This window comes from Lutra lutra, chromosome 13 (assembly GCF_902655055.1).
Source record: "Lutra lutra chromosome 13, mLutLut1.2, whole genome shotgun sequence".
Taxonomy (NCBI): Eukaryota; Metazoa; Chordata; class Mammalia; order Carnivora; family Mustelidae; genus Lutra; species Lutra lutra.
In genome coordinates, this window is record NC_062290.1 from 62,386,557 (window position 1) to 62,400,363 (window position 13,807).

Sequence of the window (13,807 nt, forward strand, 5' to 3'; positions counted from 1 at the left end):
GGCCTCAATGGAAAGGGTGTGTTAAAACAACTGACATAGCATAAAACTCCAATTTAGGCCGGCCAACTGAAAAAACACACACCATTTTCTCCTGACTACAAGATATCCATTCCACTAGAAGACCTCAGAATGAGGATTCTTAGGAATTTTCCAGAACGTACAGACTTTGGAAGTAGATAGCTTCTACCCAAGATGACAGGGTAAGATTAACTTTCTGATTCTACAAAATCCTTTTTCTTTCCCTTTGCCCATTATCATATATTGATGCTCTCCCTTTTCTCTCTCTGATTTCCATTATCTTCATCCTGTTACTTTTGACCCCCTATGATCATCAGGACTGCCTGACTCACAGGCATGGAGTCCCACTGAGCATAGCATATGACCAGGGGATTCACTTCATAGTAAACAGCGTCTGGGAATGAGCCCATGGCCATGGGATGCACTGCTTGGTATCATGTATTGCACCCAGGGAAACTAGCCTCATAGGACGCTGAAATGCCCTTCTAAAGGCACAAGGTACCATCTCTAAGGCAACACCCTGAAAGGGAGAGTGTTATCCTCCAGGATATACTGCATTCATTAAATAAGAAACCCCTATATGGTGGTGTGCCCCCCAGTAAGAAGGATAGATGGCCTGGGAACCAAGGGGCAGAAGCAGAAGTGGCCCCACTAACCATCAGTCCCAATGACCTACTGGAAGATTCTGTGCATCCCATCCCCACACCTTTGGGGTCTGCAGGGTCACACTTCCTCAATCTCATATGAATCTGGTCAGCTTATTATGAGTCTTCAGTTGGACTTTTTTTCTTCCGGTTGGACTTGACTGGAACTTATTGTTTTATTAGGAAATTAGTTGAGGGGCACCTGGCTGGCTCAGTCAGAAGAGAATGTGGCTCTTGGTCTTGGGTGTGTGAGTTTGAGCTGCATATGGGGTGTAGAAATTACTTCAAAATAAAATCTAAGAGACACCTGGGTCACTCAGTCAGTTAAATGTCTGCCATAGGCTCAAGTCATGATCCCAGAGCCCTGGGATCGAGCCCCGCATCAGGCTCCCTGCTGCCTGTTTCTGCCTCGGCCTGCTGCTCCCCCTGCTTGTGCTCTCTCTTTTTCTCTCGATCTGACAAATAAACAAATAAAATCATTTTAAAAAATAAAATAAAATCTTAAAAAAATATAAAATAGGGGTGCCTGGGTGGCTCAGTCAGTTAAGCCTCTTAAGGCTCTGGTCATGATCTCAGGGTCTTGGGATCAAGCCCTGTGTCAGGCTCCCCACTCAGAGTCTGCTTGTCCCTCTGCCCCTCTTCCTGCTCATGCTTTCTCGCAAAGAAATAAATAAAATCTTTAAAAATAATTTTAAAAATAAAATATCACTTAAAAAAAGAAAAGAAAATTTGTTGGATTTGCTTATTTTCTTGACTGTGGTGATGGTTTCACTGGTATATGTATGTGTCATAACTCATCAAGTCATACATTTTAAATAGTTTACCTCAAAATATCCACAAAAAGAAAAAAATGGGACAGTGACGTGAAATACATGATCTCAAAAATATTAAAACTTCAATAGGGATTTCGATAAAAATATAGAAACTAAATAAGAAAAATCAAGAAACCCTTCAAAGAAGTAAGTAAGGCATGATTCAAAATTAACCAAATATATTTTCATAATAACTCTAACAGCTCTCTTTAAAGGTTGGAGTATCTTAAAGATAAGTCCTCACCTACTCAAGTCAGGATGGGCTTGGGTGTGCAGACTGGGGCAGGGCCTAGGGAGAGGGATTGCTCTATAAAACCAGAGAGAAGAATGACCATGCTGGGCAAAGTGGCAGCGGGTGGGGCCTGGGAGAGAGGGAAAAGGGACAGCAGGGCAGGATGCTGCATGGGTAGAGGAGGAAGAGTCGAGAGCCCTTGGGAGCAGAGCAACACAAAAGGGACTTTGGGAAGAAAAGAATTAATCAGAGAGGATCCTGAAGGTGATTTCCATGGTGTGTGCCATGGGCCTCTTTCTCTCGGGTCTCTCCTGCACTATCTTTAGCAAAAGCTGCATTGCTCACTAGTTTTTTTTTTTTAATATGAAAGTGGATTCTTCTGGAATACTGAAGGGGGTGGGATAAGGTGTACGCCTGTGTTGATGCAAGACAAAAACAGATTATGCAGAGAATGAGAGATTTTGTGCCCTTCCTCAGAAGAGATCTCCTAATTGAAGAAAATGAACTGAGGACTCTACACAGAAAACCCTTCTCTGAGATTTTCTTAAAAAAAAAAAAAGAAAGAAAAGAAAATAGAAAGTAGAAAATACTTTTATCCACTTTATAAATGAATAAAAGGGAAGGAACGTAGAACTCCATTAATGCATTATAGAAAAATTATCCATGAATTATGATCTATCCGTGAATAAGGTCTAGCAAGGAAAGAGTAAGAACTGAGCCCAAGCTCCTCATTCATTGTCTCTCAGCATCAATGCAGAAGGAAGAAGAGGAGCAAAGAGGGGGCATTTGCCTGTTCAGGCCAGAGCTCTCAAGAATTAAGCTTATCATAGGGAAAGAGAGGAAAAAATAAAACAAGACGAAATCAGAGAGGGAGACAAACCATAAGAGACTCCTAATCATTAAAAAAAAAAAAAGAAAGAAAGAAAAAGAAAACAAAAAACTGAGGGTTACTGGAGAGGAGAGGGGTGGGGGAATGGGGTAACTGGGTGATGGACACTATGATGTGATAGACATGATGTAATAAGGACTGGGTATTATACAAGACTGATAAATCACTGACCTCTACCTCTGAAACCACTAATACATTATGTTAATTAATTGAATTTAAATAATTTTTAAAAATTTTTAAAGAGTTAAGCTTAGTCTCTCCTTTCCATGAGACCCTGGTCTACAGTCTCCTGCTAGAGTCCACCCCTCTCTGAAAACAAAGTTCTCAGCAAGGAGACTCATAGGAAGGAATCAGACCTGAATGTTTTTGAGTTCCCTGCCAGGTCCATCAGTGGAAATGAAAACTGATGGAGCTGGGCAGTGGGTCTTGCCCACTAGATGGCGGTGTGAGGTACAATGGTAGGACTCTAGGTCCTGATTGGGGACAAATTGTCTAACCTTCCTAAGGCTCATATTCCTTGTTGAGATATCCTTGGCCTGCGTCCCTCACAGCATGGTTATGAGGATCTGATGGGATAAAGTAAAAAGCGCTATTCCATACCTGAGCCCGTCAGTTGCTGTCACTGATTTGATCTTATACATGAATGCTTGGGGATTTCAGAGTCTCATGTCCCAAAGGACCATTTTACTCAGCCTCCTAGATCCTTTTGCTGTTCCCTTCACCACACGTGACCGAGTCTCCTGGTGTCCCAGGTAGGAGAGCTTGCCAGAAAGGAGCTCATGTGACATGGGACCTGCTTGCTCTTTGGAAAAGTATTGATCAGTCTCTTTCTTCTTGTACTTCTATTCCTAGCATGGCCTATGTGATTCCAGGGCCCTGCTGCAGCTGAACTTGAAATGGGAAGGTAAACTTAAAGGGAGGGAATGTGAAAGAAAGCCCCTGTGTGAGAAATTATAGAAGTGTCATGAGGTCATTGATGTAGGGGAACAAGACTCCTGCCAGGCCTGCTGGGTCCCCCATCCCCACCTTGCTCCTGGCTGAGGCCTGTACTTCTTGTCTTGTGCTGCCACCTGGGCTAACTTCTTCACGAGGGCAGCAAGATCCCTGCTGGGAAAGCTTCCCCTTACCCTGAGGCCTGTCTCTGGGGGACTTGCAAGCAGGTGCATTGAGATGGTAGCCTCTCTCCCTCAGTCCTGATATCTGAAAGTTTCTGAATATACAAGTCAGGAAAGGAGTGCATTTCTGGATTATGGAGGAGAAAGAATAGGAGGAGGGGTATTTCCCAAACAATTGAAGCACATCAGTAAAATCTTCTGGGACTACATTAGTCTCTTGCCGACACAAGGGACACCGAAGTTTCTCAACCCTTGTGGAGTAACATAAATAAACCAGAGCAACTGCACCATCCTCGGTTCCCAAGCCCTAAACACTGGAGGGAGGTGGGAGGCTCTCTGCACAGAAATGGAACCAGCTCTCCCAGAGTCTCCCCTCTCGGCAGTCCTTGGGGCTACTGTCCTGGTCTCTGGACAGGGTTGATCCCCACTAGTGTCTTTCTTTATCTTATTTAGTGGATTCCCTAATGGGTCCAGTTCATACCCAGGCTGAAGAATCCCCACTGGCCTCAGTCCCTACCCCAGGACCCACCTCCAATTTCTCTCCCACTATGTCAGCCCCAGTTAGAACCTGTGGAATGTCCTTCCTAGACCCCAGGATGAAGTATAGTCTCTCACCTAAGGGAAATTCAATCCCTGGATTGGCACCTGTAGAAGCAGCTGGAACATTTGTGATGTTTGTTCTCTTTTATTTCAAAGATCTCAGGAAATCTTTAATCCTTTGGCTCCCAACAGTCTTCAGTTTAACAGTACAGGAGATTCTCTGTCTCAAGTACCAGGCCCCATCCTTCGTGGAGAATTTCCTAGCAAGGAGATCCGGGGGCAGCTGGAGCATCACCTTTGAAAGCCTCATCCAGCACTCAGCCCATCTAGTACAGATACAGTCTCAGGGCAAACTAGCAGGGACTTCTCAGCCAAAGGGCAAATGTGGACCTTCACAATCCTCTGCCTTAGGTGCCAAAGGAGCAGGGAAGGATCTAGGCCAGATGACACAGAGGCATCCAGGAAGTTTCCATGTGAGGGGCTTGGCAAAGTGCCAGGTAGGGAATGGCCTCCAAAGAGTATGGAGCATAGCCCACTCCCCAACGATAATCTAGTATTTAGAAAGCTACCCCATGAGGAGCTTAGGGTCTGATTCTGAAGAGAGTGACTTGGTATGCCACTAGGGAATAACTCATCAAAGGGTTCAAAGGAGAACCTAGACGAGAAGCAACTGGAAAACACCCTAAAGATTCACTTGGACAAAAGTTTGGGTAGATATCTCCAGCAGGAGACCTTGTAGGTGTGTGTAGTTCATGGTTTGTTGCCAACTGCTCCCTCATTGAAGTACTATAGCTCATAGGAAACTGGAAATTTGGCACCTTCATGAATCAGGAACACTGCCTGAATACCTCTTGGAAGCTCTCCTTCCTTAATCCAGGCATTAGATAAGCACTAAAAGACCAGGTTTTATAGTTTGGGGTATAGACGAGGTAGAACTTACCTCTCAAGGTCATTGAATCCATACAGTTGTTACGTTGATAGAGACTCAATCATGATTTCTTCCTGGTCCACATTTCTCTCCCAGCCACCCATGTTTGAGGGATGGCTAAGCCAAGGTTCCTTATTAGCTCTTTGAAAGAAACCATTCATTGCACAGGTCCGGAGACAAGCTGATGGCAAAAAATGCAGTTCCTAGCCTGGACAGTCCTCTCCTTGCCTTTCCAGTGTGAGCAAGGAAATCAGAGGGCTCTGAGATGTTGGTCATGGTTCACACAGGACTGTCAGTCCAAGGAGAGGAGGAGACAAACTTTTGCCCATTATCATGGACAAATCGTAGCACAATGTCACTGTATGGGGGACAAGAGAGGTAGTCCAGAGTCACTCCAGACAAATGATGGCAAGACATGTCCTAAGGGATAAGAGTACTGTTGTGTACCCAGACTCCAGCCATGAAGGAGTAGTGCCCCACAGGCAGAGAACAGAGAGAAGAGTGTCTGGACGGGATCCCCACAGAGAGATCTTCTTGGAGTTTCCACTTTAGAAAAATACTGGAGGTAAGTTCACAGATTCTCTCAAGGATCAAATGGTCCAGGAGACAGTAAAGTCCAAGAAGACTTCAGCTACTAAATTATAATTGGAAGATGTTCTGAGAATCAGTGAACTAAGAGATCCTCAGAAACTAAATGTCTGAGTGGCCAAGGGGCTCCAGTGGCCAAGTATTGTCCCCATCCCAAGCATCAGCTACCCAAGATCTGGAATAGCCAAGCCTTTAAGAACAGCTTACTGATGGAATGGAAGTAGAGATGCAGAGCCAACATCAGGGTTTTCCAACCGAAGTTCCCCTTGCCCCAGAGAGCCTGCCTACTTAATTTCCTTGAAATTATAAATCAATTTGAGAGTTGATATCTTGATACTATGTCCTCTGATTCACATTGTAGGTATTTCTATTTCTGCAATTTCTCTCAGCAATGTCCTGTAATTTTGTGTACAGACACCACACATATCTTGATAAAATTTTCCCTATGTATTTCATTTTATGTAAATGGCATTTTCATTTAAAATTCCAATTGCTCATTACTAAAATATAGACAAATTTTATTGTTTTTTGACCTTATATTCCATACTTTGTTAAACTCATTTATTAGTTCTACGTGGCTTTTGTTGATTTAGGATTTTCTTCATAGATATGTGATCTGTAAATAGGGAAATTGTATTTCTTTCATTCTAATCTCTATGCTTTTTCTTTTTCTTGCCTTACTGCTAGTACCTCCAGTACAATATTGAAGTAGTGTGTGTAGACATCCATGTCTTGTTCTTGATCTCAGGGTGGAAAGCATTCAGTCTTTCACCACTAAATATGTTGACTGTAAGTGTTTTGTAAATTGCCCTTTATCAGACTGAGGAAGTTCCCTTCCATTCCTAGTTTTGATTGTTCTTTTTAAAAAAAATTTTTATTTATTTATTTGACAGAGATCACAAGTAGGCAAAGAGGCAGGCAGGGGAGGGGAAGCAGGCTTGCCACTGAGCAGAGTCCGATGCGGGGCTCGATCCCAGGACCCTGGGATCATGGCCTGAGCTGAAGGCAGAGGCTTTAACCCACTGAGCCACCCAGACACCCCTTGAGGGTTCTTTTAAACCAGGAATGGATATTAGATTTGGTCAAGCACCTTTTCTGCATCAACTGAAATAATGTGTGTTTTTTAAGATTTTATTTATTTGTGAGGAAGAGAGAGTGTGTACACAAGTGAGGGGGAGGGATAAAGCACTACCACTAAGCAGGGTAGCTGAAGAGCGGCTGGATGCCAGGACTCTGAGATCATGACCTGAGCCGAAGGCAGATGCTTACCCCGACTAAGCCACCCAGGCGCCCCAGTTTTTTCTTTCTTAGTTTGTAAATATGATGACTTACACTGATTGATTTTTTTTTTTAATGTTAAACCACCACACATTCCTTGGATAAATCTTATTCAGTCATGATGTATTATCCCTTAATATATTGTTGGATTAAATTTCCTAAAATTCTGTTTTAAAACTTTTGCAACTATATTCACAAGAGATAGCAGCATGCAGTTTTCTTTCTTGTAATATATTTTTTAAAGATTTTATTTATTTATTTGACAGAGAGAGATCACAAGGAGGAAGAGAGGCAGGCACAGAGAGAGGAAGGGAAGCAGGCTCCCTGCTGAGCAGAGACCGATGCGGGGCTCGATCCCAGGACCCTGGGATCATGACCTGAGCCGAAGGCAGAGGCTTAACCCACTGAGCCACCCAGGCGCCCCTCTTGTAATATTTTGTTTGGTTTAGGTATCAAGGTAATTTGGGATCTCAAAATGAGTTGAAAAGTATTCCTTTTCATATTTTGAAAGTTTTTTTAGAATTCTTTTTCTTCCTATAAAAAACAATCCTTGACAGACTTCCCCAGGGAAGCCATCTGCATCTGAAGCTTTCTGTGTTGAGGTTTTTAAACACAATCTGAATTTGATACATGGGCTACTCGGGTTATTCATTTCTTCTTAAGTAGATTTTGATAACTGGTATCGTTAATATTTTTTATTCATTTCATCTAAGTTGTAAAATTTATTGGCATAAAGTTGTTCATCGTAATTCCCTTAAACTATCTGTAGAGTCTAGAGAGGTGTCACATCTCGTTCCTGACATTATTAATTGGTGTCTTCTCTTTCTCTAATCAGTCTGGCCAGAAGTATATCAGTTTTATTGATATGAAAGAACCAGCTTTTAGTTTTAGTGATTTCCTATCTTTTTTGTTTTCTATTTCATTGATTCCTGCTTTGATCTTTACTATTTTCCTCCTTCTGCTTACTTTGGGTTTCATTTGCTCTTTTGTGCTGTCATTTATTGGGATTTTAGCAGGCAGCAGAAACAAATGCGTGGATTCACGCTATGTTTATCCAGAAATCAGAGATGTGATTTGAGAGAAAGAGTTAATGAGCTCGGTTTTAGTTTTCTTTTCTTCTTTTTCTCTTTCTCTCTTTCTTCTTCTTCTTTTTTTAATGGAACTGCCATTTGTAGATTCTCCTGGCTGGAAACTTTGAAGTTAGTATTTAAGAATGCTGGTTCTGCAGTGTGACAAGACTCTGGATTTATATCCTAAGGGACTTATATCCCTTCCTAGCTATAAAGTAATTAAATGTCCCTGAGCCTCAGTTTGCTCATATGTACAATGGAAACATCATCATCTTTCCTTATAATGAGTTAACCATGTAAAGCTCCACCTGACCCATAGAGCTTGAAAACCATCAGCTATTATTAACTCTTTTATTACCTTTATCACAAAAATCTATCCTACCCGAAAAGACCCCTTCCTATTCAAGGACTTTTTTTCATGTTAATCCCTATTAGATAAACCAGATTTCTACTGCTCCCTTCAAGAGTGTGGTAGCTAGGGGCACCTGGGCGGCTCAGTGGGTTAAAGCCTCTGCCTTCGGTTCAGCTCATGATCCCAGGGTCCTGGGATCGAGCCCCGCATCGGGCTCTCTACTCAGCAGGGAACCTGCTTCCCCCTCTCTCTCTACCTGCCTCTCTGCCTACTTGTGATCTGTCAAATAAATAAATAAAATCTTAAAAAAAAAAAGTGTGGTAGCTAAATATTAAAAGTTAGCTTTTGTAACAAACCACCCTAAAATTAGTGCTTGAAATAACATTATTTTCCTCTCACGTTTCTTTGTATTGGCTGGGCTGTTTTTCTGGTCTAGAATAACTCAGATCTAGATGATATAGGATATCTTTATTTACATGCATGGTGACTGGTTCAGTGTCATCTGAGACTCAGCCATTTATTTCTAATTATCCAGTAGCCTAATCTAGGCTTCTTCATGAGGTAGTAGAAGGATTCCCAAGAGGAGGAAGGGGTAAGCTCTGATGACCAAGTTTCTCCCACCTTATGAACCTGTGGACATTTTGTGCTTGGCTTCCCTAATTTTATGTCAATTGTTTTCCCCTTATAGTCATTTGCAAACACTCTATACTCACGTCTGACTATCTATTAAAGATATCTTTGAATGTGACCTTTTATCTTGGCAAAGATAGGAAATTAGGCAAAGAACTAAAAAAGAAAAATATCCAGTTCTAATATGAGACCTGGATAATCTGCCTAACCCCTCTGGGATTCAGTCCTGCCTTGGCTCTGCCAGTTCTCTCAGACCTCAACTCCTCTCCCAATGCAGGCAAGAGCCTGAGCCTCTAAATCAGTTGAACAGCCCCACTCCACCCACAACTCATAGGCTCTGCTCTGCCACCTGCCAACATGCCAGCCGTCCTTCCTCCAAGTCTGCCCCACCTCCACCTCAGCACAGCCCCCTTACCCAGGGACACAGTTGATCACCAGCTCCAAGCTTCTCCTTTCTTGCTGACCCAGTTTCCATTCCAACAGTGGGTAAGGGCCAGCTCTGGGGAAACAGGAACAGCAATCCCCAGCAGTCACATAGTCTGTGAGCTTACTAAATAATGCTTCAGTGGGTGGAACTGACGAGTGAATGGATCCTACAAGCAGAAACCCATCCCTTAGTCCAGATCGGATGGACTGCACAGGCTTGGTGAATACAGGGCTAAGGCACTCTCCACGGCTCAGCCCCGTGCCAGCAACGCCATTTGCACAGTGCCTGTTTTTTGCCTGGAGGCACTATGTCTTATCCAAAACCCTCTCTCTGGAAGAACAGAAAAAGTCAGTGCACCCTCGTCTAGGCTCAGTCAGTTTATCTGCCTCAAACTGGCTCAGCTCCACAGCTGATACATGAAACCTGGTCTGTTTCTGGTTTTATGATCCACATGTGATACTCCAGAAAAAAACAAAAATGTCTCTAACTCTATTTACCAGACTGGGGGTGGGGGGGTACATATAGTTACGTATTTCGATACGTAAATCTAACTTATTTAAGATAGAACCTTTTGCTCTCCTTATGCTCCACATACAAAAATGTGTGTTCATCATTTTAAAAATCCACAGCATACTGAAGAGAATAAAGTTCCCTTTCTCAATGAGTCCCCAGAGACTAACCCCTAGAATCAATTGTTGTTAACAATATTTTTATTTATCATTCCAGAAATTTTCTACATGTGTGTAAACATGGATTTCTATAACTTCATTTTACACAAATGAATAGAATGTTTTAATACATACTTAGTATTTAGGTCATTTCTAAGTTTTTTCACATGGCCCTATGACTAGATACTTTCAAAAACACAGATAGTCCTTGATTTAGAAGCACATGATAACCTAAAATCTCAATTTGTAAATAACCTTTCTGAAACTCAAAGCACCTTTTCAGAGGAATAATGTTTTAAATCCGGATCAACAAACTTTTTCTACAAAGGTCCAGATAATAAGTATTTTCAGCTCTACAGGCCACAGTCTCTGTCACAAGTTCTTCTCGTTGTTTTGTTTTGTTTTGTTTTTATTTACAATCTTTTTAGAATGTAAAAACCAATCTTAACTCTTAGGCTATACAAAAACAGGGTGTGGGCCAAACTTGGCCTTCGGATTATAGCTTGCTGACCCTGTTCTAAATAGCAGTTAGGTGCCAAGCTTAGCTCTCAGAAGCAATGGGTTGCTAAGATACGAAAAGAGATACTGTCTTTTATTTTATTATTATTTTTTAAAAGATTTTATCCATTAACTTGTCAGAGATAGAGCACACAGGGGTGAGCAGCAAGGCAGAGGTTGAAGCAGGCTCCCTGCTGAGCAAGGAACCCCATGCGGGACTCCATCCCCAGACCCTGGGATCGTAACCTGAGCAAGGCGGATGCTTAACAGAATGAACCACCCAGGCTTCCAAAGATAATATACTTTAAACTGCTCTGTAAACCATAACATCTCTACCAATGTGAAGAACTATTAGACAGTTCTTCAGTACTTAGCATGTGGGTAACTTTAAAACTGTTAATACTGAATAAAAAAGTTTTATGTATCTCAAATTGCATGAATTAGTGAAGAATCTGAATAGAATTCTCAAGTGAGAATCTATAAGGCAGCAGAGATAGATAACATCATGTTACATCCAATCCTACCTTTTTTGTCAACACAACATAAACACACCTTGATTCAAATTTGATTGGTTAGTGTGGTGTGCGTTCACTGGATAAGTAAGTGGCTCCTTCCATCAACAAAAGAGTAGACCACTGAATTTCTACCTCCTATGGCCACTGAAAAGGCTTTTCTTATGCCTTTTCACAGACACATGCACTGACCTAGCCTTGAATCCTCTGTCAGCTGTACCTGCTGTAACCTACAAAGGCGGAGAAGAGGCAGAGAGTAGAATAGAGAGGATGCTGGAGAGTCATCTGGTGACTACCTGTATTAGGAGCCTTATTTTAACAGTAACAGAAAATCCCGGTCTCATTTCACTGAGCTTTAACCCTTATGACTTGCCTCTTCTCTGTCACAGAGAATAACTTCATAACATGACTACACTTTTATCTTCTTATAAAAGAAATGCAGAGTTATTTCTGAAGCATCTGGGCTGAAACAGGAAAGAAGGTCAAAAAGAAAGGCACTAAAGAGGATCACGTGTGAGAAAGGGGTTGACGGGTTGATTTTATACACAGGCAAAGAAGGCAGTTCGTGACATACATGCAATCTGAGAAGGGAAGGCCGGGTGGAGGGAAGATGCTGCCCTGGGCATGTGGCTTCATGTCAACAGGTCCTTAATGCAGCGGCATTCTGTGATATTTCCTTTAGCAAAGCATCCTATAACTTGCTAAAAGGGGTCCTTTCAAAAAAAAATTCTGTAATAAAAAAAGAAAACAGTGGCTATCCATACCTTGTATTTTAAGGACCCATTGGTTCCTCTGAGTCTTCTTGTCCAAGCAGGTGAGCCAGAGCACAGTGGCAAAAAGAGTGTCAATGATGACAGGCACAGTAAAAATATTACCTACATTTGTACACCACTGAAGAGTTTAGAAAATACTTTCCCAAGTACTATCCTCGTTAACAACTCTGTAAGGTCAGGGATTTGGAGATGGGTGCGGTAACTTGCCCAGGGTCACACAGCTAGCAAAGGGCAGAGCAAAAAACAGCACTTGAAGTTTCTGAGGCCAAATTCAGTACTCTCCACATCTCCCACACTGCTTTGCAGGAGGTTCCACAGAGACCTGGTAGGAATAGGCATTTCTACTTGTATTCCTCCCCCTGTTCTGTATTTAGTGCTTGGACTCCCATGAACATCACTCTAAGTGTCCTGCACTTATTAAACACATGAAACTGCTGACCCTCAAATAAACAAGCATGGTTTGCTGAGCATTTGCATCTGCACAGGGGAGATCGCAGAGCCACGATGGGATGGGAGCCAACTCTGGGACCGGACTCAGTGGGCTGAAATCCTCAGTGCATGGCTGACCAGCTGTGTGAGCTTCAGCATGTTACTTAACCTCTGATCAGTGTATGAAAAGCATATAAGCCCGGTGCCAAGGACGTAACAGAAGTTCAGTAACTGATACAGATTTCACTCTTGCTGAGTCTTCACCTACCTTCTTTGGGACCAAAAGAAAAACTATCAACAAGAGGCTGATTGGTATCTTCAACTCCACTCTCTTCTTTCCAAAGAAAAAAGTCACAAATACATGAACAGAGGGAATGCCTTGTATATACATGTTCATGGGTTTGGCTAATGAGTCTATCTGGTTGTGCACAGCCTCCACATGCTAAAATAATCCATCCTAGCCCTTAAGCCAAGCTACAATTTAAAAATTTAATAAATGGCACTCATCCTCTAATCTCTCCCTATACATGATTGACAAGCATCAGTGGAAGCATCCTGTGGAAGTTACTGTTCTGGAAAGCTGGGGTAAGTGGGCTGAAAGCCAAAATTACCCAAATAATTGAACTCCTGGAATTTATTTCCCAGCTAGTGAAAATAATCAGTTATCAAGGGCTCCCCCTACTGGCACCAAAAAGCAAAGGCTAAAATTCAGATAACATTTATGCAAGGTACAGAATATTTTGTCTCTTTCTTCTTCTGGACAAGTTCCCGCAACAAAAAGGAATATAAGACTTACTTCAAACTATTTCTCTTTCTGAGGGATGGAAGTTCATGACTTAAAGATCCAAATTTCCTCATAACTAAAAATACATGCATAGAGAGAAAAGCTCACACAGGGGATTCAAAAACTGGGGATGGGAGAGACTTAACATCATGCTGAATGGGAAAGCTGAAGGAAATGGGGGTGGCTCAGCGGAGAGACAGGACCAAAGGGTACATAGCAGGAATGATATCTGACAGGCTAGCATGGAAGCAAGATAATCCTTATGCTATGCAGCCCCACTAGAGGGCGGAGTCATCAGAGAACAGATTTTACCTTATAGAAAGGAAGAACAATTAATAATGAGCACTATCATACATAAGGAACTACAAAGGGCAGGTGTGAAGGATCATCACTGACTGGTGAGTGGGCAGAGAACTAAAATGGATTATATTTAGGATTTTAGTTCTAAAATCCTGAGAATGTATGTTAAAATTCCAAACAACTGAACAGTCCTGTTAAGGCTGGTTGGTGTCATCCTCAGACTTTTTTTCAATATTAAGTTGAAATTGAAATTTTTCAATATTAAATTGAAACATACTGTGCTTCAAGCCCTGATTTAGTCTCAAAATAATTTTAAGAGA